Source organism: Phocoena phocoena, chromosome 3, assembly GCF_963924675.1.
Source record: "Phocoena phocoena chromosome 3, mPhoPho1.1, whole genome shotgun sequence".
Classification (NCBI taxonomy): domain Eukaryota; kingdom Metazoa; phylum Chordata; class Mammalia; order Artiodactyla; family Phocoenidae; genus Phocoena; species Phocoena phocoena.
Genome location: NC_089221.1, coordinates 109,010,050 through 109,034,730, shown reverse-complemented (window position 1 = coordinate 109,034,730; position 24,681 = coordinate 109,010,050).

Sequence of the window (24,681 nt, the reverse complement as noted above, 5' to 3'; positions counted from 1 at the left end):
AGTGGAATAACTAAAAATTTAGTACTCTGATTTTTCTGATATCTATCCTTTAAAGGGAAAAAATGAGGTATTTTTCCAACATTTCTCTGGATAAGCAGTTTCCATGACCATAAATTTGAAGCAAAGCACACACATGTCTGCCATGTTTGATATTTCAATGAGGCCAAAGACAATAAAATAAGTATATGTATATGGTTCTAGGTGTTTTACTAGAATTCCTCTTTTTTTCGTAATTGTGAATTTCAACTCTCATTTTACCAAATTACAAGAACTAATTAATTAACTGACCTTAAAACATAGCACATTACATGAGGGACAGAAAAAAACTGTCATTTTCAATTAAATTATACAAATATGAGGTATGTTGCCATACTGGGAAATCTAGACTAAGACAAGAGAGTACTTTAAGAACAGGCACATATTGGCTTAAGTTGTGAACAAGAAACACTTGTCTAAAAGCAAATGATTCTGTCCTAAATGAGTAACAAGATCTGCAAGGATGAGAGGGCCAACAAAAGTAACAGGGACTGTAACTTTATGGGACACAGGGAAGGTGGAACAGAGAGAACGATCAGGCTGATGTGTCATTTTTCTGGGCTACAACCTGAACAGTTCATGGATGGACAAAATGGGGTTAAGGGAAGAGGAGAGGCAGTTATCACACACCACCAGATCTCAGCAGCAGAGCTGTGACATAAAGGACTTGGTGTGTCGTAAAGACTGCTAGGACACTGAAAGTTGAGATCAGAGGTGTCCCAAGGCAGAGGAAATCACACGTCTTCCTAGAGGGTTTTTAAGATGAGAAACGTAAACCTACAGTGTTCCAACTCACATCACCTCCACCTCTACCCAGTTATCCAGCCATATTCTTCAAATAATTTGACCCATTAAAAGCAGAAGAAAAAAAATCAAATACGTATAGATAATCCAAAAAAAAGTAGGGAGGGAAAATAAAATTCAAGCAGGTAAAGAAAATACATTGCAAGAACCATTGCCCGATAGATTAGGAGCTCAGAAAAATAATTCTCCATGGTCTCAAATAAATTTCAAAAATCATTACCCGTTCATAAAAGAAAAGCTCACAAGAGAGACAAATGAGGTGCTAAGACAGCAGAAGACAAAAGGTGAGCTGGTTGAGCACAGGGATAAAATGAAAAAGAAATACATAAAGAGAAAAAAGATACATTAAAAACAACTGAAAGTAAGATAAAGATGACTTAAATCACATTCAGGTAGATGTTAAAAGCCTAGATGAAATTATAAATAAAGTATAATGGAAAAGAATAAATATATAGGAATGAATATGGAGAAAGTGGTAGATTGAAGGCCACACAAAAAACCATCACATGTATAATTAGTGCTTTGAAGCAGAATTTATAATGAATGGAGCTGAAAAACCATTCAAAGACCAAAAGAAATCTTAAAAAATTTTAAATTGTAGCAAAGTATTAATCTGCATATCTAAAGAATACTCTGTCTCCCAGAGGTCTTAGGAAAATTTGTTTAAAAAATGATAGATACTAAATTATATCCTGTTTGTACCTGAGCAAAGATTTCACCTGTAGAAAAATTTACCTGTAGTATATGGTCATCCAAATAGTAAAGGAAGCTATATATAGAGGGAAAAGTCAGGTTGCTTTAGACATCTCTGTAGCTACTTCTCATGCCAAGAGTCACGGAAGGCATATCTACAACATTTTAAGAAAATAAAGTATCATCCAATCATTTAAAACAGTGAAGTTACCCTTCAACTATAACAGCAACTGACATGTTACCAAACATACAAGAACTTAGCACACATCAAAACAATCCTCAGGAGAATAAACAAACTCCTGAAAATAAAATCCATCCAAATAAACGCTGAATCAAAATACAGGAATAAGGAATGCATGAAAACAAGATTGGCATCAGATTTCTCATTGACAAAGCCAAACTCAAGAAGACAAAAAAGTAATAGCTCAAAAGTTCTGAGAAGCAGTAATTCTGAACCTAGATACTTCTGTACAAATAAACTATCATTTGTGAAGGCAAAATCTCAACAATTTCCGACAAGAACTCAGTTTACTACTCACAGACTTCCTCTGAAAGAATTACCTTACAATGTATTTCAGCAAAAAGAAAAGAGAATTCATAAGGAAAAATTGGGATTAAAAAACAATGTTGAACAAATAAAGCAGTAAAGAATATTAATTGTCTTATTTGTTTTCAGGGAAAGATAATTGATACTGACTGATTACAGATGGTATTCATAAAATACAAGTAGAAATATGTGTATCAGTCAGTTTTTACTAGGTAATATTGTTACAAACAACCTCAAACATCTCAGTCCTTTACAGAAATATTTTCCTTTTACTCAGATTCATGTGGTCTATGGATTGCTAGAAGTTGGACTTCCATTGAAGGAGCTCCATGATATAATGTTAAATGGACAAAAACCAAAATATGGAGAAATATGTATATTATGATAAAAAGTATGTACAACAGTGCTGTACTCAAAATATAGTCTGTTGACTAGCATTACTCATCCATGATAAGTACAGAGAACTGAGTGGCAGAAAGGAATGGGAGGAGCTTAATAATAATCTCTCAGGGTTTCAAGCCTGAAATGGAAAATCCACATTAAACAACTCTGCAGAACCGTGCCCCACCCCTCAACATTTTACAAAGTCTGGGCTATTAAGAGGAGGAGCTGGCTCTGTTTGGGTGAGGAGGGCATGGAGACTGTGCAGAATCACCAACAGAAGAGGGGCAAGACTTCAGCCCAGAGTATGGCAACCTTCTTAACTAGGGGTTGAAGAGATGAGGGCTGCAACTTGGTGTTGGTTTGCAAGCTCAGGAATTTCCTGGGTGAAACCTGAAACTGGCCCCTATAGATGGAGGTCATGGGAAGATCAAAGAAAGAGGCAGAGCACTCCAGATAGGTAGTAGCAGGTCTAATAAGCAAGGGAACTTACAAACAAGGCTTGTCTTTCTGTTGCAAGACAAGCAGTCAGTCACGCATAGCATTCAAGTGGTCTGCATACCACATTGCTCTCTCAAGGCTGCATCCTTGAAATGGTGCCCACTGTGAGAATGGTGGGCAGAACGTACATTTGCTCCCCTGTGCAAGGACAAAGGAGGAGCCACCAATTACTTGAGTCCAGATCGAGGGTCAACAAGCAGTCATGTGCTCTCAATGACCTCCTCCATCACTTGGGTCCCTCTGGCTCCTCAGAACTGGCAGACACTCTGATGGGGACAGCTACATGAGTGACGATGTGGGCTGTGAACTAGGAAGCTCAATCATGGGCACTCCGGTGACATTCCCATGTCTGAGGCCAAGAATATGGCCTCCCTGCAGCCTCAGCTGTGCAGGGCACTGCATAACACAAGGGGCAGGCATGATGGCCAAGAGAAACAGAATAACATGCCCCTTACCTTTTTTTATTTTAAACTGAGTAAATTCTGGAACTTATTTCCATATAATGAAGGAGTGATCAGAGCCTTAAATTTTACTGATATTGGAGATATAGCAAACCCTGGCATATAGATGTTAACTCAAGATTTAATTTCATTTAGAGTAATGTAAAATGAGACATATTTTAGACTGCCAGTGTCATGGAAAGATTGGCTGACTTTCAATTTGTTAGGCATGATGCTCAGCAAATTAAATTATTTAATCCTTAAGCCCTATGAGATAATCATTACCATTATCCCCATTTTATAGATGAGCAGACTGGGGCTTCGAGAGATTTGCCCCAAAATTTGCAGCTAGATTCTGGCAGAGCTAGCACAACTCAACAACTGTCAGATCTGTTAGTAACTTCTATGGGACTGGTGTAGTAGAGTGGGAAAAAAATTGGCCTCAAGGTCAGAAAATGGCTTTTGGAGATTAAGTCTTGTGGTTACTATTAATACCTTGCACACAGTAAACACCTAAACATTAATTTCCATTCTCTTTTTATTCCTCCATTCTTTGTTGGCATACAAATCTTTGTTGGCGTACAAACCTTCCTACATTTGGAAGTCTCAGTCAAAGTTCACGTATATTTTGCCATAACATAGACTGCAAATGGAATTTGGAAATGAGAGGAACAGCTGTCTTAAATATCAGCTTTGGATCGCTCACTTAGGAAAATCAAAGTTTACCTTATCTTTTATCAGTGAGCAATTCGCAGTAAGTCTTGAATACATTAACCTTCGAATAAGAGTACTTGTCAAAGTTTCTGGCTTATTAGAGGCATGTATCTAGTGCCTGCTCATAATTTTCTTGTGTTTCAGAAAGACTGAAAACCAATGGAAGGAACGTGGGCTTTGGAATTAAATGAAACAGAGCTGCAATCCTAGTTTCTTCCCTTACTAGCTATGTAACTGCAAAAATTATTCACCTGCGGGGGCTTCAGTTGCTTCATTGTATCTTCATAGAATGACGTGAGAATAAAGTCAGGTAAAACACACAAAGCACCCTGAAGAATACTAACTGCAATGTAAGAACTCAGTAGCTCAGTAAGTGGTTATTTATATTTTAGTTCTCTCTTCTCATCTGTCAGATCAAGATGATGCTTCTGTTAACTCAAAGGGAAAGAGTTGAGATATACTTTTAAAGCGCTTCTGGTACTACAAAGGAAGATTTCTTGATTAATTAATATGACATTTTTCTTATGAATAATCCACTGCATTAGGTAATGCACATTTTTATTCCCATAAGGCAACTTTGCATGCTTCATTTCAATAACTATTTCCTGGGCATTGACTGGCCCTGTACCAGGTCGTAGGGGTTTAAAATTCCCCAGAAGTTACCTCTGCTCTCAAGGAGAGGACTCCTGAGTAGTAAGGAACTCAGTCTGATCATAAATTCCATAAGGACACACAGGGTCTTCCTTACCTCTGATGGCACCTAGCACAATGCCTGCACTGAGCTTAGCAATGTTGCCGAATTTAACTGAATTTCTGCGAGGGTCCCATGTCCTCATAGCTTAACTCGAAATTTTTCCTACAATATTACATAATCCTTCATCTGTGACATGTAAAGATGTCTGGAATAGTTCCAGAGCTTTTTTTCCCTTATTTTTCTCATTTAAGCTAATGCCAGTCTTCTAGATTTAAATGTGGCATCCACATCTCTACAAATCCTATCATCATATTCCAGAGAATCCATCTTTGCATAGACTACACAATAAAAATCAAAAAAGGAAAGGTTAAAAGCATGAGGAGGTGGAGGAGAAAGAGAATTACAATAAGAAGATACAGAAAACAAGTTCTTGGAAGAATTATCAGTGAAGAGATAATTATTAGGCATTAACAGCTGACAGCTAGCATTAGTCCAAGGAAGCTGTCTGTATTCTCTAAGAACTTCAGACAATGCGGTATTCATTTATAAATTCTTGACAGCTCTTTAGATAAAGTGTGTATAAAAATTTTGCAGCAATCCATTATCTGCCTGAATGTACTTAAACTTTAGAGTTAGAATATATTTGAAATAATTTCCCCAAGTCCTAAACACACATCCCTTCAACTACATGACCTACAGTTAGAGAATCATTAAAAGGATTAAAATGAGTCAAAAAGTTCCTCTTTTCCTTCTTTGGTTTTCCCCTGTTCTACCTATAGATCTTTGAACAGTGTTTCTGGCTTGATCAATTGAATCTATATAATTGTTTTGAAAACTACATCCAGCCTTCAGGAAGGAACGTTTACCATCATCCTGACCAAGCTGAGGCTGTCTGAATGTGCCGAGAAATTCTGATGAGGAAATGGTACAGACCTGGGTTAACAACTAAGGGAAAGGTAGCAACGAAAGAACCTTGGTAGACAACACAAAGAGACACATTACATCTTCAAAGTTTTTCAAAGAATCCATAAACAACTGAAATTGACTTTTTGATTTTTTATGAGATGACCCCACCAAGCCTGCTCAAGAGCAGATTGTCCAGAGTAGCCTCTTTAGTAGCTGCCAGGGAATCAGTTTTACTCCCATCACCATAACTCCCCAAATGCAAAAACTGATCCCAGAATCACTGTAGGTTTTTGGTTTTTTTTTTAACCTCTACCCAGTTTCTTATACATCATGTTCTTTGATGTCAGTATAGTAGTTATTGCCTTTACATTTGGATAAGCTGCTATTTTGCTTGCAGCTAACTAACTAAAATGCCTGAGTTGATCCTCAAAAGTCCCAATACAAGCAAGCACTATAAGGGCAAGTTCCCGGAGGGTTTTCTCAAAAGCCAGAAAATGGAAATTCACAATCATGTAATGACAAAAAAGACTGGGTTGCTGCAAACTATGGAGCACGTTAGTAAGGACTCAACATTTCACTTTCTGGTTTTACTTGCCTTTTTGGTTGAAAGTAAAAGCCATCAAAATAAAAACAGTAGCAAGATAGTAAAATAGGGTCATCATAAGAGCAACAACCACTGGGGGAGTCGTCTTAGGTTCAACTAAACATTCAGACTCACAAGACTATCACAGGCCTTCTTGGCCTCAGCCGACTCTGTAAGAGGTAGGACAGAGCCCCACTTACTAGCAGGTAAGAGCAGCATCGAGCCTCTTCTTTAGCGGAGTCCTTGAAGCAGTCCACACAGCCACCCAGCTCCCTCAGCTCACCTCTGTAAAAGAAAAATTGTACTGGTCACTTGTGAAAAACAGCAAGCAAGACTGTATTCAAGACTACTGCAGTAGGGAGAGAGGTTGAACGCAACTCTCCTGAAACAAAAGGTGAGAAGATTTTCAAACGCTGGCGTGAGTTAAAGGGACAATACTGGACGATCTTAGCTGGGAGGTTACTCAATGGGATTAGGCCATCTCTGTTTGTTACCTGTCCCTTGTTGCTTATTGAAGTTAGGCTCCTGACCTGCCAAAGAGAGTGGGGACAGGGGACCTATCTTTCTTGATGATTACATTTCAAAGGGAGGGCTCCTAGGTCCTTGAGAAAGACATTCCTCTGTTGTGGAAGATGTACATTTCAAAGGGGCAGAGAAAGAATTTACAACTGCAAGTTTTCTAAGGTTGATGCTCTAAGAATAGGGAGGTCAGGGGCCTATCATCAGGAAGAAATCTGTCAAAAGTTTAGGGAAGCTGAGGGGAGGGTTAAGGTCATCTGGGTCACCCGAGGTGATAGTTCAGGTGCAAGGGAATGAACCACACTGGTTTAAAAGCCTCCTGCCCCATGTGATCCTGGATTTCTAGAAGAGTTCCATAGGTCCCCACAAGGGACACGGCTAACTGTAAGGGTCATCACATCCAGGGAGGCCCAGAGTTACGGTTCCCTATCAGATCTTTATAATTCTTCCAGTCCAGGTGCAATTTACCAATCAAAGGTCATTTTTTCCCAAAGCAATGTTTCCTAATAACGCAGTTGACATTTTATCTTTGTCAGGTTTTCAGAAGGGAAAAACACAAATTTGACTGGGAGTTAAATTCTTTTGTGGAAGGGGAATGAATTTTTGTTATCCTTCATTCTTAATAGGTATCATAAAAATGTTGTATTTTACCTTTTTTTCTCTAAACACCCTCTCTCTAATCCTTCAAAAACACGCATATGCATGAGAATGTACACAACTACGCACACACATCTATACATGCAATCTGTCATCCTGTCCTTCACCATTCAAAACTGGCTAAAATTCCTTCTTAGTAAAAGCTGTCTTCAGTTTAACTATTCCGTAATTCTAGTAAGTTAAGCAAGTGTGTGATGCACGTTACTGGTTATGAACATATTCTTAGTTCTCTCAGCATTCTAATTTTCTATTTCCTCTTTTTGGGTTTCTAATTCATTTATACCACCTTGGAAAGCAAGCCTCTGTGGACCCACATATTTGTGTATTGATTATAGACCTTGTCCATGCAATCTATATTTATCCAGTTAGTACTCACAATGGCCAGGCTCTCTTTCATGCATTAAATAAATATATGTCCCTTCAGTCATGGGGATTGTCAGTTGGGAGTACAATAGACCTAATTTCCAACATAATTTGATAAAAATTATTTTTGATATATACCTGGGTAACAAAATAGAAACTGAAAAATGAAAACCAATGAAAAATATATTCAAATGTGTTAGAGGGAAGGTTCAATATAATTGCTATAATTGTACCTTAGGTTTAATTCTGAGTCTCCTAGGAGTTAACTAAAAAAAGCAAACAATTCTTAAAACAATCCTGAATAAAAACTTGAGCAATATATGAATGTACAAGGTAGTGAAAATAATTCTATAAACAGCTAAGTGGATAATGTCCTGATATATAGCTGTCCCATGTCTAAAGTGAGCCTAGTCTAGGACCAATAGCACCAAAAGGAGATGAATGGTATCTCCCCTTCTAATCCCTTCCCCAAAAGGAATCCATTTCAGCCAGATGAAGAGCAGGTTATGTGACACTGGATATATGTTTCAATGATGTGATGAGTGTAATGGAGTTGCTTATTGCTACTTGAGAGGAAATCTATGTATTTTGGAGGCCAACAGAGCAGGTAGTAGGGTTCACATGGTTTTGCTAAGTTAAAAAAAAAACCAGCAACAATTAGCTGGTGTTCTCCCACAGAAGAATGTCTATATGGAGGTACAACCCTGGAGTAATTGCATGCATAACCAAGATTTTCTTTTGGGAAAAGCTTTGGCCCTGCTTTAGCATTTGATCAACCAAGTGTTCAAAGGAGTTCTCAGAAACCTGCCTCGTGGGTAATGAACCAAGAAATGGATCATGAACCAAGAAATGTTTTCATGTGGGGTGCCACCAGTCACAATGCCCCAGACGGGGTCAAACATTAATTGTTCCCCTTTGGTACATATTTCTCATCTCCATGAATTCTGGCCTTGCACACCATATATAAAATGTATTTTTCTGATCAGAAAACTAGTTTCCTTGCAAGGCAGAGTTATTCATTATTGGCATTTCATACTTTGAAGAATACCCGGCACAGGAAATATTTGTTTGTTTAATTCATTCTATGGAATTCTTTGTGGCAGTAGGTGGATGGCAAGGTCAGTTATCTTTTGACTTTACTCTTGGCCCATGATAGTAAACATGTACTGCAAGTACATAGCAGCGAATCTGCTCTTCTTTAAGGATTGAGGGCATAGGTCCAGTGCATCTAAAAGGAGTGTCAAAAACAAAGTTATAAGATAAAATTGAGGGTGAGAATAGTGCCAAGAGTCATTCTTCCTTGCCCTAATTCATGTAGTGTTATAAAAATACATATTTTACAACATGCAACAACCTGGTCTTATATATTAAGGCCATAAATCTTGTCTGCTGGTTAATACCAGCAGATCCAAACTGGGTGAAAAAGAAAATTATCCTATTCCTTACATGAGGTACTCGTTTGGAATACAAAGAAATCATTTTGCATTAAAACATGGATCACAGTCACTGGGGAGGAAAGCCGATTTTGTCTGGTGGACTTGGGACAAATAAATCAAGGAATAATGTGGGAAAAAAAGACCTAGATTAGCCACAGCTGATCTCCCTCTGCAGTGAATCTAATTCATTCAGCAATGTAATTCTCAGTAACCCTTTGGAAATAGATACTTGCATCAAAATGCGGTTCTGCATTTTATTAACTTAGTCACCTAACTTATGTAGGATAATAAAAATTATTATCGCTTAGATAAAATTGAGGAAAAACACAACAGGATTTAAGAGTCTTGTCCAAATAAAGGAAGAGGCATTTTTACTTTGAATTTTGTGGTGCTTCCATCAGTGAAGTTGTTGTATCTGCCTGATGTGTTGATTTTCCAACTTCTAATTTTTGGAAAGCCCTTATTATGCAGTAGTCATTCTGCATTGTCAGTGTTGTGCACGAATTGGAACTCCCACTGTGCTCTAAACAAGGGACTGTGGTTCATTCCTTTCCCCATGATTCTTTTCACCCTGATTAACAAACAGGAGAGAGATGGTTCCAGAAATCATTTGGTAACTTATTTGTTTGTTCTACAAGTATTTGGTGAGTGCCTGCCATATACCAGACACTGTGTCATTTGCTAGGGATAAAGCAATGAATAAGACAGATATTTGTCTTTGCCTGCATGGAGCTTAGAATACAGTGAAATGAAAGAATGAATCCTCAACCAAACATCATCAAGGTGGTGAGGGCTACATATAGGGAAGTTCGAGGCACTCTGCGCACAGGGGGGCTCCTTGAGGAGGCTGACATGGAGGCTGAGCTGAGACTTGAAGGATCAGCAGAAGTTTTGAAATCACCTTATTCTGTAGTCTACATTTATGTGAAGAGGCCTCATCTGAGAAAAAATTAAATGTTTCTATTTGTCAGTTTATGCTTCTGAGTGTCCTGAACCAGAGAGATGTTCTAGCATAAACAATAAAGGAACAGGGTCAGTGACTTCTAATTCAGAGGTTTAGCTCTCCTGAGGCCTCTAAGCATTTGAAATATTTGTTTTCCCTTTATTCTTTTTTTTTTTTTTGCAGTACGCGGGCCTCTCACTGCTGTGGCCTCTCCCGTTGCGAAGCACAGGCCCCGGACACGCAGGCTCAGCGGCCATGGCTCACGGGCCCAGCCGCTCCGCGGCATGTGGGATCTTCCCAGACAGGGGCACGAACCTGTGTCCCCTGCATTAGCAGGCGGACTCTCAACCACTGCGCCACCAGGGAAGCCCTTTCCCTTTATACTTGACCTAAGCTCCTTACTTTGTCTACAAAAAAGCCTAAAGTGTCACTTGTGTTTATTGAGAACTTTTTGTATTACCTCTTTCCTACAACCTCTCTCTTCAAGGAAAGTCAACACAGGAATTCACACCTTTGCCTTAGAACAGCAGTTCTTCACCCAAGATACAATTCAGGGAACTCATAACTTGGATAAAAAAAGAATTACTTTCAGTCTTAATTTTACTTCTTTAACCTCTAACTAAAATGTACCATCACTTTTGTCCCCCCACCCCACCGCCGTATATACCATGTATTGCCGATACTGTACACCAAAGTTGTTACAAGCAGCATCCAGCAAAGACTGAGCCCCAAACCTGCCACCAGGGCTCACACTCTGTAAAACCCTGGGGTCCTAGAAATCTCTAAATGTGTCACCAAGCACCTGGAACTATTGAAAATGTAGCATTACTTCCATTAGGAACACAGACAACAAAGCATGAAAGTGTCATTAGTACCTGTGACTTTATAGACCAATAGAAACAAAAGATATTCACAGTTGTTACATATCTTCAAAATTGTTTTTTTCCACTACTATTTATAATTACAGTGGCTATTAGACCTGCTGCTAGATCATATGTGATTGTGATCTTTCTACCTACAGCTGCTCATACTGTGGGCGTGGACAACTACATGGCACCGAGTAGTCAGTCTTGCCATCACCAAGTGGTAGCAAGTTCTCATATAGTGACCCAGGCGTCCACACTGATCTCTGGTATTCCATATCTATGACTGCTCACTCATCAATACATAGTTGAAGATAGGTCACCCACCTTGTCTGACTGGATAGTTCAAATGAGAGTTCTTAACTCCCTGTAAAAACACATATCTGTTTGTAATGTGGCATAGGACTGTATAAACAGCCTTCACTCTGATATGTCTTTTGAAAGATTTTAACCTGTCTGCATTCTAAATGTACTGTCTTGTTATTTAATGTGTTAATGAATATTCATTTTTAATATTTTGCTAATTATTCTATAATGGGTTTCCTTTATAATGTTAGGTGTATGATTTTTATTTTGTGCATTTAAGAACATTTTTATGAGAAGGAGTTTATAGGTCAAACCAAATTGGCCAAGGAATAAAAAAAGGCTAAGAAACCCTACATTAGAGTAATGGTCTCCTGGTTCCATTGCAACTATAGTACTGAGTGGAGCCCTTGTGGAGCTCCTAAAGGAGAGCAATGGCCTTACACTGGTAAAACTTGTATGCTTATGTAAAGAACATGGTAAAGGCGACCTCTTCTAACTTCTGTATAGTCATATCTCTGCCACACCAACATGTAATCATCAGCTTGGATTTTTAAAAACATTTTTACTGAAGTATAACACACATATAGAAATGTCCACAAATCACAAAATATAAACTATCACAAAGTGAATGCACAATAAACTGCCATCCAAGTCAAGAAACAGAACATCTTAGCACCCCAGACTTCACCTTTCATGCCCCTTCCCAATCACTACTCCTCCTCTAAGGTTACCACTCTTTTAACTTTTGATACCATAACTTAGTTTTGGTTGTTAGTGAACTTTACATAAATGAAAACAGCTATAAGATTCAGCCATATTTACCTGTATAGCTACTATCCATTCATTCTTATTGCAATATAGTATTCCACTGTATAAATATACTACATTTTATTTATCTATTCTACAGTGGATGTACAATTACATTGTTTCCTATTTGGGGACATTACAAATAATGTTCCTATGAACATTATCATCCATGTCTTTTGGCACATATGAGAACTCCTAATTAATGGGTATGCAAAGACTCAATTTCAGTAGCTGAGTCAAACAGTTTTCTGAAATTGTTGATATATATGACCACCAGCAATGTATGCAAGTCACAGTGCTTTCACAACCTCACTAATTCTTGACAATACTTAGTGTCAACCTGCTTATTTTTAGCTATTCTGAGGTGTATCTCACAGCCGTTTTTTATTTATTTTTTCCGCAAACACCAGCGTTATTAAATCTTAATATTTTGCCTTACTCGTTTCAAACCTTTCTTTTTTTTAACAGCTTTATTGGAGTATAATTGCTTTACAATGGTGTGTTAGTTTTCTGCTGTATAACAAAGTGAATCAGCTATATGTATACATATATCCACATATCTCCTCCCACTTGCGTCTCCCTCCCACCCTCCCTATCCCACCCTTCTACGTGGTCACAAAGCACTGAGCTGATCTCCCTGTGCTATACGGCTGCTTCCCACTAGTTTTCTATTTTACATTTGGTAGTATATATAAGTCGATGCCACTCTCACTTATCCCAGCTTACCCTTCCCCTGGTCCATGTCCTCAAGTCCATTCTCTACATCTGCATCTTTATTCCTGTCCTGCCCCTAGGTTCTTCAGAACCATTTTTTTTTTTTTAGATTCCATATATGTGTGTTAGCATACGGTATTTGTTTTTCTATTTCTGACTTACTTCACTCTGTATGACAGACTCTAGGTCCATCCACCTCACTACAAATAAATCAATTTTGTTTCTTTTTATGGCTGAGTAATATTCCATTGCATATATGTGCCACATCTTCTTTAACCATTCATCTGTCGATGGACACTTAGGTTGCTTCCATGTCCTGGCTACTGTAAATAAAGCTGCAATGAACATTGTGGTACATGACTCTTTTTGAATTACGGTTTTCTCAGGGTATATGCCCAGTAGTGGGATTGCTGGGTCGTATGGTAGTTCTATTTTTAGTTTTTTAAGGAACCACCATACTGTTCTCCATAGTGGCTGTAACAATTTACATTCCCACCAACAGTGCAAGAGGGTTCCCTTTTCTCCACATCCTCTTCAACATTTATTGTTTGTAGATTTTTTGATGATGGCCATTCTGACTGGTGTGAGGTGACACCTCACTGTAGCTTTGATTTGCATTTCTCTAATGATTAGTGATGTTGAGCATCCTTTCATGTGTTTCTTGGCAATCTGTTATTTTCTTTGGAGAGATCTCTAGTTCTTCTTCCCATTTTGGATTTGGTTATTTGTTTTTTTGATATTGAGCTGCATGAGCTGCTTGCAAATTTTGGAGATTAATCCTTTGTCCGTTGCTTCATTTGCAAATATTTTCTCCCATTCTGAGGGTTGTCTTCATCTTGTTTGTAGTTTACTTTGCTGTGCAAAAGCTTTTGTTTCATTAGGTCCCATTTGTTTATTTTTATTTCCATTTCTCTAGGAGGTTGGTCAAAAAAGATCTTGCTGTGATTTATATCATACAGGTTCTATGCTTTCCTCTAGGAGCTTTATAGTGTCTGGCCTTACATTTAGGTCTTTAATCCATTTTTAGTTTATTTTTGTATATGGTGTTAGGGAGTGTTCTAATTTCATTCTTTTACATGTAGCTGTCCAGTTTTCCCAGCACTACTTATTGAAGAGGTTGTCTTTGCTCTATTGTATATTCTTGGCTCCTTTATCAAAGATAAGGTGACCATATGTGTGTGGGTTTATCTCTGGGCTTTCTATCCTGTTCCATTGATCTATCTTTCTGTTTTTGTGCCAGCACCATACTGTCTTGATTACTGTAGCTTTGTAGTATAGTCTGAAGTCAGGGAGTCTGATTCCTCCAGCTCTGTTTTTCTTCCTCAAGATTGCTTTGGCTATTCGTGGTCTTTTGTGTTTCCATACAAATTGTGAAATTTTCTGTTCTAGTTCTGTGAAAAATGCCATTGGTAGTTGGATAGGGATTGCACTGAATCTGTAGATTCCTTTGGGTAGTATAGTCATTATCACATTGTTGATCCTTCCAATCCCAGAACATGGTATATCTCTCCATCCGTTTGTATCATCTTTAACTTCTTTCATCAGTATTTTATAGTTTTCTGCATACAGGTGTTTTGTCTCCTTAGGTAGGTTTATTTCTAGGTATTTTATTCTTTTTGTTGCAATGGTAAATGGGAGTGTTTCCTTAGGTTCTCTTTCAGATTTTTCATCACTAGTGTATAGGAGTGCAAGAGACTTCTGTGCATTAATTTTGTATCCCACTACTTTACCAAATTCACTGATTAGCTCTAGTTTTCTAGTAGCATCTTTAGGATTCTCTATGTACAGTATCATGTCATCTGCAAACAGTGACAGCTTTACTTCCTCCTTTCTGATTTTGATTCCTTTTATTTCTTTTTCTTCTCTGATTGCTGTGGCTAAAACTTCCAAAACTATGTTGAATAATAGTGGTGAGAGAGGGCAACCTTGTGCTGTTCCTGATCTTAGTGGAAACGGTTTCAGTATTTAACCATTGAGAACAATGTTGGCTGTGGGTTTGTCACATATGGCCTTCATTATGTTGAGGTAAGTTCCCTCTATGTCTACTTTCTGCAGGGCTTTTATCATAAATGGTGTTGAATTTTGTAGAAAGATTTTCTTCATCTATTGAGATGATCATATGTTTTTTGTCCTTCAGTTTGTTAATATGGTGTATCACAGTGATTGATTTGTGTATATTGAAGAATCCTTGCATTCCTGGGATAAACCCCACTTTATGATGGTATATGATCCTTTTAATGTGCTGTTGGATTCTGTTTGCTAGTATTTTGTTGAAGATTTTTGTAACTATGTTCATCAGTGATATTGACCTCTAGATTTCTTTCTTTGTGACATCTTTGTCTACTTTTGGTATCAGGGTGATGTTGGTCTTGTAGAAGCAGTTTGGGAGTGTTCCTCTCTCTGCTATATTTTGGAAGGGTTTGAGAAGCATAGGTGTTACCTGTTCTCTAAATGTTTGATAGAATTCGCTTGTGAAGCCATCTGATCCTGAGCTTCTATTTGTTGGAAGATTATGAATCACCATCTTAATTTCAGTGCTTGTGATTGTCCGTTTATATTTTCTATTTCTTCCTGGTTCAGTTTTGGAAGGTTGTGCTTTTCTAAGAATTTGTTCATTTCTTCCGGGTTGTCCATTTTATTGGCATATAGCTGCTTGTGGTAATCTCTCATGATCCTTTGTATTTCTGTAGTATTAGTTTTTACTTCTCCTCTTTCGTTTCTAATTCTATTGGTTTAAATCTTCTCCCTTTTTTTCTCCTTTTTATTCTGGCTAATGGGTTATCAATTTTGTTTATCTTCTCAAAGAACCAGCTTTTAGTTTTATTGATCTTTGCTATTGTTTCCTTCATTTCTTTTTCATTTATTTCTGATGTGACCTTTATGCTTTCTTTCCTTCTGCTAACGTTGGGGGATTTTTGTTCTTCTTTCTCTAATTGCTTTAGGTTTAAGGTTAGGTTGTTTATCTGAGATGTTTCTTGTTTCCTGAGGTAGGACTGTATTGCTATAAACTTCCCTCTTAGAGCTGATTTTGCTGCATCCCATAGGTTTTGGGTCATCGTGTTTTCATTGTCATTTGTTTCTTGGTATTTTTTGATTTCCTTTTTGATTTCTTCAGTGATCTCTTGGTTAGTAAGTAATGCATTGTTTAGCCTCCACGTGTTTGTATTTTTCACAGATATTTTCCTGTAATTGATATGTAGTCTCATAGTGTTGTGGTCTTAAAATATACTTGAAACAATTTCAATTTTCTTAAACTTATCAAGGCTTGATTTGTGACCGATGATATGGTCTATCCTGGAGAATGTTCCATGAGCACTTCAGAAGAAAGTGTATTCTGTTGTTTTTGGATGGAATGTCCTATAAATATCAATGAAGTCCATCTTGTTTAATGTATCATTTAAAGCCTGTGATTCCTTATTTATTTTCATTTTGGATGATCTGTCCATTGGTGAAAGTGGGGTGGTAAGGTCCCCAACTATGATTGTGTTACTGTCGATTTCCCCTTTTATGACTGTCAGCATTTGCCTTATGTATTGAGGTGCTCCTATGTTGGCTGCATAAATATTTACAATTGTAATATCTTCTTCTTGGGTCGATCCCTTGATCCTTATGTAGTGTCCATCTCTGTCTCTTGTAATAGTCTTTATTTTAAAGTCTATTTTGTCTGATATGAGAATTGCTACTCCAGCTTCCTTTTGATTTCCATTTGCATGGAATATCTTTTTCCATCCCCTCTCTTTCAGTCTGTATGTGTCCCTAGGTCTGAAGTGGGTCTCTTGTAGACAGCGTATATATGGATCTTGTTAAGTATTGAATCAGCCAGTCTATTCCTTTTGTTTGGCATTTAATCCATTTACATTTAAGGTAATTATTGATATGTATTTTCCTGTTACCATTTTCTTAATCGTTTTGTGTTTGTTATCTTAGGCCTATTCCTTCTCTTGTGTTTCCTGCCTAGAGAAGTTCCTTTAGCATTTTGTGTAAAGCTGGTTTGGTGGTGCTGAATTCTCTTAGCTTTTGCTTGTCTGTAAAGGTTTTAATATCTCTGTCGAATCTGAATGAGATCATAGTTGGGTAGGGTAATCTTGGTTTTAGGTTTACTCCTTTCATCACTTTAAATATGTCCTGCCACTCCCTTCTGGCTTGCTGAGTTTCTGTTGAAAGATTAGCTGTTAACCTTACAGGGATTCCTTTGTATGTTTTTTTTTTAAAATAAATTTATTTATTTTATTTATTTTTCGCTGTGTTGGGTCTTTGTAGCTGTTAACGGGCTTTCTCTAGTTACGATAAGCAGGGGCTCCTTTGTATGTTATTTATTGTTTTTACCTTTCTGCTTTTAATATTTTTTCTTTGTATTTAATTTTTGATAGTTTGATTAATATGTGTCTTGGCATGTTTCTCCTTGGATTTATTCTGTATGGGACTCTCTGTGCTTCCTGGAATTAACTATTTCCGTTCCCATATTAGAGAAGTTTTCCACTATAATCTCTTCAAATGTTTTCTCATTCCCTTTCTTTTTTTCTTCTTCTCCTGGGACCAGTATAATTTGAATGTTTGTGTGTTTAATGTTGTCCCAGAGGTCTCTGAGACTGTCTTCAATTCTTTTCATCCTTTTTTCTTTATTCTGCTCTGCAGTAGTTATTTCCACTACCTTATCTTCCAGGTCACTTATCTGTTCTTCTGCCTCAGTTATTCTGCTATTGATTCTTTCTAGAGAATTTTTAACTTCATTTATTGTGTTGTTCATCATTGTGTGTTTGCTCTTTAGTTCTTCTAGATCCTTGTTAAAAGTTTTTTGTATTTTCTCCATTCTCTTTCCAAGATTTTGGATCATCTTTACTATCATTATTCTGAATTCTTTTGCAGGTAGACTGCCTATTTCCTCTTCATTTGTTTGGTCTGGTGGGTTTTTACCTTGCTCTTTCATCTGCTGTGTGTTTCTCTGTGTTCTCATTTTGCTTATCTTACTGTGTTTGGGGTCTTCTTTTGCAGGCTGCAGGTTTGTAGTTTCTGTTGTTTTTGGTGTCTGTCCCCAGTGGGTAAGGTTGGTTCAGTGGGTTGTGTAGGCTTCTGGGTGGAGGGGACTAGTGCCTGTGTTCTGGTGGATGAGGCTAGATACTGTCTATCTGGTGGGCATGACCACATCCAGTGGTTTGTTTTGGGGTGTCTATGGCCTTATTATGATTTTAGGCAGCCTCTCTGCTAATGGGTGGGGTTGTGTTCTTGTCTTGCTAGTTGTTTGGCATAGGGTGTCCGGCACTGTGTTTTATTGGTCATTGAGTGGAGCTTGGTGTTAGCGTTGAGATGGAGATCTTTGGGAGAGCTTTCACCATTTGATATTACATGGAGGCCGGGAGGTCTCTGGTGGACCAATGTCCTGAACTTGGCTCTCCCACCTCAGAGGCAGAGGCCTGACACCCGCTTGGAGCACCCTGTAAGCCACACAGCTCAGAAGAAAATGAAGAAAAAAATAAATAAATAAAATAAAGTTATTAAAATAAAAAAATAATTATTAAAAATTTTTCATTAATTAAAAAGTAATAAAAAAAGAAAGAGCAACAAACCAAAAAACAAATACACCAATGATAACAAGCACTAAAAACTATACTAAAAAATCAAACAAAAAAAGTGGACAGACAAAACCCTAGGACAAATGGTCAAAGTGAAGATATACAGACAAAATCACACAAAGAAGCATACACATACACACTCACAAAAAGAGAAAATGTAAAAAAATACATATATCATTGCTCCCAAGGTCCACAGCCTCAATTTTGGGATTATTTGTGGTCTATTCAGGTATTCCACAGATGCAGGGTATATCAAGTTGACTGTGGAGATTTAATCCGCTGCTCCTGAGGCTGATGGGAGAGATTTCCCTTTCTCTTCTTTGTTCGCACAGCTCCTGGGGTTCAGCTTTGGATTTGGCCCCGCCTCTGTGTGTAGGTTGCCTGAGGGCGTTTGTTCTTCGCTCAGACAGGACGGGGTTAAAGGAGCAGCTGATTAGGGGGCTCTGGCTCACTCAGGCTGGGCGGAGGGAGGGGTACAGAATTCCGGGAGACCCTGCGGTGGCAGAGGCTGGTGTGACATTGTACCAGTCTGAGGTGTGCTGTGTGTTTCCCCGGGGAAGTTGTCCCGGATCCCGGGACCCTGGCAGTGGTGGGCTGCACAGGCTCCCGGTAAGGGAGGTGTGGACTGTGACCTGTGCTTGCACACCGGCTTCTTGGTTGCTGCAGCAGCAGCCTTAGCGTCTCATGCCCGTCTCTGGGGTCCGCGCTGATAGCCACGGCTCGCGCCCGTCTCTGGAGCTCCTTTAAGTGGCGCTCTTAATCCCCTCTCCTCGTGCACCCTGAAACAATGGTCTCTTGCCTCTTCGGCAGGTCCAGACCTTTTCCTGGACTCCATCCCAGCTAGCTGTGGTGCACTCACCCACTTCAGGCTGTGTTCACGCAGCCAACCCCAGTCCTTTCCTTGGGGTCTGATCTCCGGAGCCCAAGCCTCAGCTCCCAGCCCCACCCACCCCGGCGGGTGAGCAGAGAAGCCTCTCAGGCTGGTGAGTGCTGGTAGGCACCGATCCTCCGTGCAGGAATCTCTCCACTTTGCCCTCCGCACCCCTGTGGCTGCACTCTCCTCCGTGGCCCTGAAGCTTTCCCCCCTCCGCCACCCGCAGTCTCTGCCTGTGAAGTGGCTTCCTAGTGTGTGGAAACCTTTCCTCCTTCACAACTCCCTCCCAGAGGGGTAGGTCCCGTCCCTATTCTTTTGTCTCTGTTTTTTCTTTTTTCTTTTGCCCTACCCAGGTACGTGGGGAATTTCTTGCCTTTTGGGGAGTCCGAGATCCTCTGCCGGCGTTCAGTAGGTGTTGTATACGAGTTGTTACACATGTAGATGTATTTCTGATGTATTTGTGGGGAGGAAGGTGATCTCCATGTCTTACTTCTCCACCATCTTGAAGTTCTCTCTCCTCATTGCTGTTTTAAGAATATTAAGTATATAAGTTCTATGAAAGAAATTTACATGCCAAATTTCTGAAAAATATGTTTCAACTTAATACAACCATCAGAGACAGGAGACAAGTTTTGCGTTAAATATATGGAAGCTTATGTAAAAATTAAGACCATTCTTCTCTTACATTTTGCATAACTGAAAAGAAGGAAATAAATTACTGGGTTTCTGTCTGCTACTCTCTGAAAGGACTTAATGATAATTAAGACCTACATGATGCCTCATCCTCGGGATCTCACAGTCAGAGGGAGGATGCGAACAAATGAACAAGTGTTAATAAGGCAGCATGATAAGAGCTGAGGGAAGCACATAAGATGGCACTGATCCTGTTTCAGGAGGTCTGGAAATTGAGCTCTAAGCTTATGTCAAAGGATGAAGACACTCTATACAGGTGAACAAATGAGGATTAGGGAATTAAAGACAAAGAGAACCATTTTTAAAAAGGCCCAGCACCACCACCAACTCCCTGAGGGACTGATGTAAGTCAAATTAAAAAGATGGTAACTGGAGGTATCTAAAGTGCACTAAGATCAAAAGTTCTAGAGAAGTGGCACAGGGGACACTGTTGGCAGCACCGTGGGAAGGATGCTATAAGACTGCTTAACACTTGTGTGCACAGGCATATCACCTATTCACTGTTTCTCTGCCCACATCATGCTTGGTTTTGCTAGGTTCCCTGCTGCCACAGCCTAAGAAGGATAAATTCCCCAGAGGTGTCAGACCTGTAGATGCTTTGGAGCAAGCAGTGAGGCAGGATGAAGCGGGTGTCACCCCCTTCTGCCAAAAGCCAACCTGAATGAAGACATCTCAGTGGATCACAGTGTAGGTTTCTGATAATTCAACGAAAAGGTTCTCTTCTCCCTCCCCCATCCCACTGACTTTTATTTTAGCATGTGTAAACCCCTTGAAAATTAGATACAACTTCAGGACAAGAGGGGGGATAACTAAGTTGACTAAGATATAATTTCTGTCACCCAGTAGACTGGGAATTTAAAGTAGAAGCTTATTTGTTGTGGCAGAATAGTCACTTCTACTACACACTAAGTTAGGCGAGTAAGACTTGCATCTTCCACAGTTTGAGTGTATGTTCTCCTAAGTGCTTGGCAACCTATATGTGGAGTGGGTTAGATACTCTCTAGGGTTAGATATATTAAGGGAGAACAACGGGAAAGAAAGTGGGAGAACTTAGCAAGCAGTCCACAGAATCTAGACCTAATAGGAAAGAAGAGGAAAAAGAGAGAAGCTAACCTGTCAGAGAGAAGCAGGCAGGCCAGGGAGCTCTTAGAGTCCACCATGAGATTAAGGGCCAGGAGTGACAGCACTGAACAAGGGTGGCAGAAGAGAGGGTCAGAAAGCAGAATGTTTATACTGTAGGAGTTGAAAGCTTGAACTGTGGGCAGACACCTTTATTTTTAATCCAAGTTCTACCATTTACTTACTGTATGACTTTGAACAATTTACTTAAACATTGGGAGCCTCAGTTTCCCTCTCAGCAAAATGGGGGTCATTATGGTATCTACCTCACAGAGTTGAGTTCAGAATCAAATGAAACAATAAATCTAAAGGTGACAGCTTTGTGTCCTTGCACATGCTAAGTGCCTAATCCATGGCAGCTATGATAATTGGCAAAGCAGTTCCTGTTATGGAATTCAGAAGGATACAGCATCTACATTGTGGACAAGGGCCGAGGTAGAAAGACAGTTTAAGGCTTGGGCATGGAGGAGGTCAAGAATATCGTGTTGGATGGCAATCTCTATAAACTCTGAAGTCAGTGCAGTGACATGATTTGGGGTAGAGAGGAGTTCTGTGAGCCAGATGACAAAATGTACAGCAGCCAACAGGGAGTGACCAGACAGTCAGAAACAATCATGCGGAGGAAGGTAATGAGCATCAGAGCGCAGGAATGCTTTTCAGGGAAGTGGAAGAATGGGAGTTCAGAAGTGACACTGTGGAGGCAAAAGGTGTGAGCTTTACCGCCGAGTGCCGATATAGGTGATATGAGAAGGAGAAGCAGTGACTTGAAAAAGATGCAAGAGAAACGGTCGCCGGGGAGAACCAGGTTTTAGTTAAAGCAAAAATGGGACAAAGAGTTCCAGAAAGTGGGAGAAGTGTAGTAGAATTTGTTTATTGTGGAAAAAAGCCTCAGAGGGCACCTGGAAAGGTTTGGGAGGAAGAAAAGCACGGGAGGTTGGAGTGATCGAGGGAGCCCTTAGCAGTGGCATCCATCAGAAGCTCCTACTGGACCCTACAGGATCCTATGGGTGACCTGTAACCCCTTTAAAAGACCTTTTGAAAAGACTCAGTTAGACTTCTCTGTGCTGTCAGGGTTGAAAGGGCAAAAATGCGTAAATCAGAAACAGGTACGCACAGATTAAAAAGAAATTTGATTTGAGAGAACCCAAAGTATTAGCAAATTACTTTATTTGATAATACTTGTTCATAACTCCCATTCTACAGCATCCTAATAAAACCCTAGAAATTTTCCTAATGAAATAACTGCATCATTCTGTCTCAAAAGCACCAGAAAATTACCTAGGCATATCCTATTCAAGATAAGCACTAGCTGCTTTACTTGGCAAATCTCAGAAACTGTGAGGCAATGATCGGTTTTTAGGGAACCACTTTAGATATTTCACTTGCTTCAGTTTTAAAATTTGGTGTTTAGACTGTCTTTGAGCATGCCTCACCTCTATTGAGAGGTCTTTGTATTGTCCAGGACATGGTCTCATCTAGTGCCCTAGACACTTTAGGAAAACTGGAGAGGTCTGCTGTCTGAAAAACACAACTGCCAAGGTCAACTCTGACTGTGGCTTTGCTTCAAGTTCCAAGAGCTTTTCAAACAGTAGGGTCGATGCTGCCAATGCTAAATACTGCAAGTGAAATAAAAGAAACATCCATAATTAGGGACACAAATGAAGATAAAATCACTGTGTCAGGAAAAATAAATAAAAGTTATGGAGGAGAGTAGTGATAGGATATGTTTCCTATTTAAATTCATTGTTTTGCTGTTTCCAGGTAAACAGCACAAGGCGAGAAAGATTTGTAAGCCTCTGTGGCAGAGACAAATTTTGTTAAAAAGTAAGAAGCAGTGCAGACTTTGGTCTGCCAGGACAAGAAACGTCAGACCAGAGGAAACTCTCTTCAGCTCATTCAGACATTTGGAATAAATCACTGGTTGCCGGCTGGAAATAACTTGTTGGGAAGGATTTCCTGAGACGCTAATATTATGCTCGGAAACTCAATGTGCTGAACAAAGACAGCACTGTTGCGGATCGGTGCACTTGGGCACTGTGCTGGGATGCCAAGGGCCTTGTAGCCACTATTTGAAGTTGCAGGGCTTTCCCTCAGTGAGCGCCAGGAGCTGCTGCATTTGCACGTGGTTTAGAAGAAAGAGTGTGGCAAGAACATGGAGGTGGGAGTCTATCTGAACTGCAAGTGTGTGACCTTAGTTTAGTTGCTTACTCTATCAGAGGTTTAGTTTCCTATATATAAACTGAGGTTAATACCTAGTGATAATTACATGAGATAAAGTATGTGAGGCATCTGGAAAAGCTCCCAGTTCTTAGAAAATACTCAGTAGTATTTATCATACAAATAAAGCTCCAGATCCATATGCTTAATGGGGAAAGGAAGAGTATATCCATTATAAAACAACTTTGCTGTTAGTTCATCATGTATTGACAACAAGTTCAGTAGAGTTTACAAAACAGTTCTCTAATTCAGGTTCCAGCACCAAAAACCACGTGGGGATAGAGGTTCTGGAATGGGATCCCTTAGGCTGTTCAACAAAAATTCAGGCCCTCAATCAGTCCAAGTCCCTCACACTAGACTCTGAAGCTCTCATATGACTACCATCTTCTCTAGCATCTAAAGAAACAAACGCTTCCCAAAGGGGAATTCTCTTTCTCTCTCCTCTTTACTCCTCTATTCCAAAAGCCCCACTTCTTAGCCTCCTGTAGAGGTTGTCAGTTGAATGAATCTAGTTGATTTCATTAAGAATATAACCAAGTGAGAGTGGTAAAGCAGGTTCAAGACTCCCTGAAACTTAAGGAAGTAATCAGACTTTTTAGACAATCAAGATGGACCATTCTCAGCAGTTCTCCTGTGAGTTAAAATATGTAAAGATTTCAATCTCTTCCTCAACTACAAGAGATCCTTTGCCTCCCTGGCTTCTTTCTTCCATGCTATGTATGTGTATGTTGGAAAGCGTGAGTGTTAGAGAGGAAAAAATCACATCCTGCCATAGTCCCTTTAATGGATTTCATGGAGCTCCTACAAAGGTAGGTACAACTACCTTTTTCCTAATGGTTAAAGATTGGCTGAGGTGTTCTTCTGTGCCCCAATACCAGCAATAAGTGTAATGGTTTTTCCTAATGGTTAAAGATTGGCTGAGGTGTTCTTCTGTGCCCCAATACCAGCAATAAGTGTAACAGGGAAGAACAAATCTGACTCTACATATTGGATCTGTTTCTTTTACTTTAACCTTTCTATTCTATTACTTTTGCTGCAAGTTGAGAATGTTGCCTATAGCCTGACATATGCAGGATAGCCTATTTTCAAGGCTCTGATTTTTAAAGGTATAACACTTTTCCATTCATATGGAGATAAAAAGGTGCAGAACAGAGAATAATATTTGTCTTGTTGGAGGTTTACAAGAACATCATGACCTGACCTACATGGACAGCTCCAACAGGATTTGCACACCAAGAAGTTTCCAACAACCAACCATATCCCCTCCCCTTTTAGTATAAAAGGAGCCTGAATTCTAACTT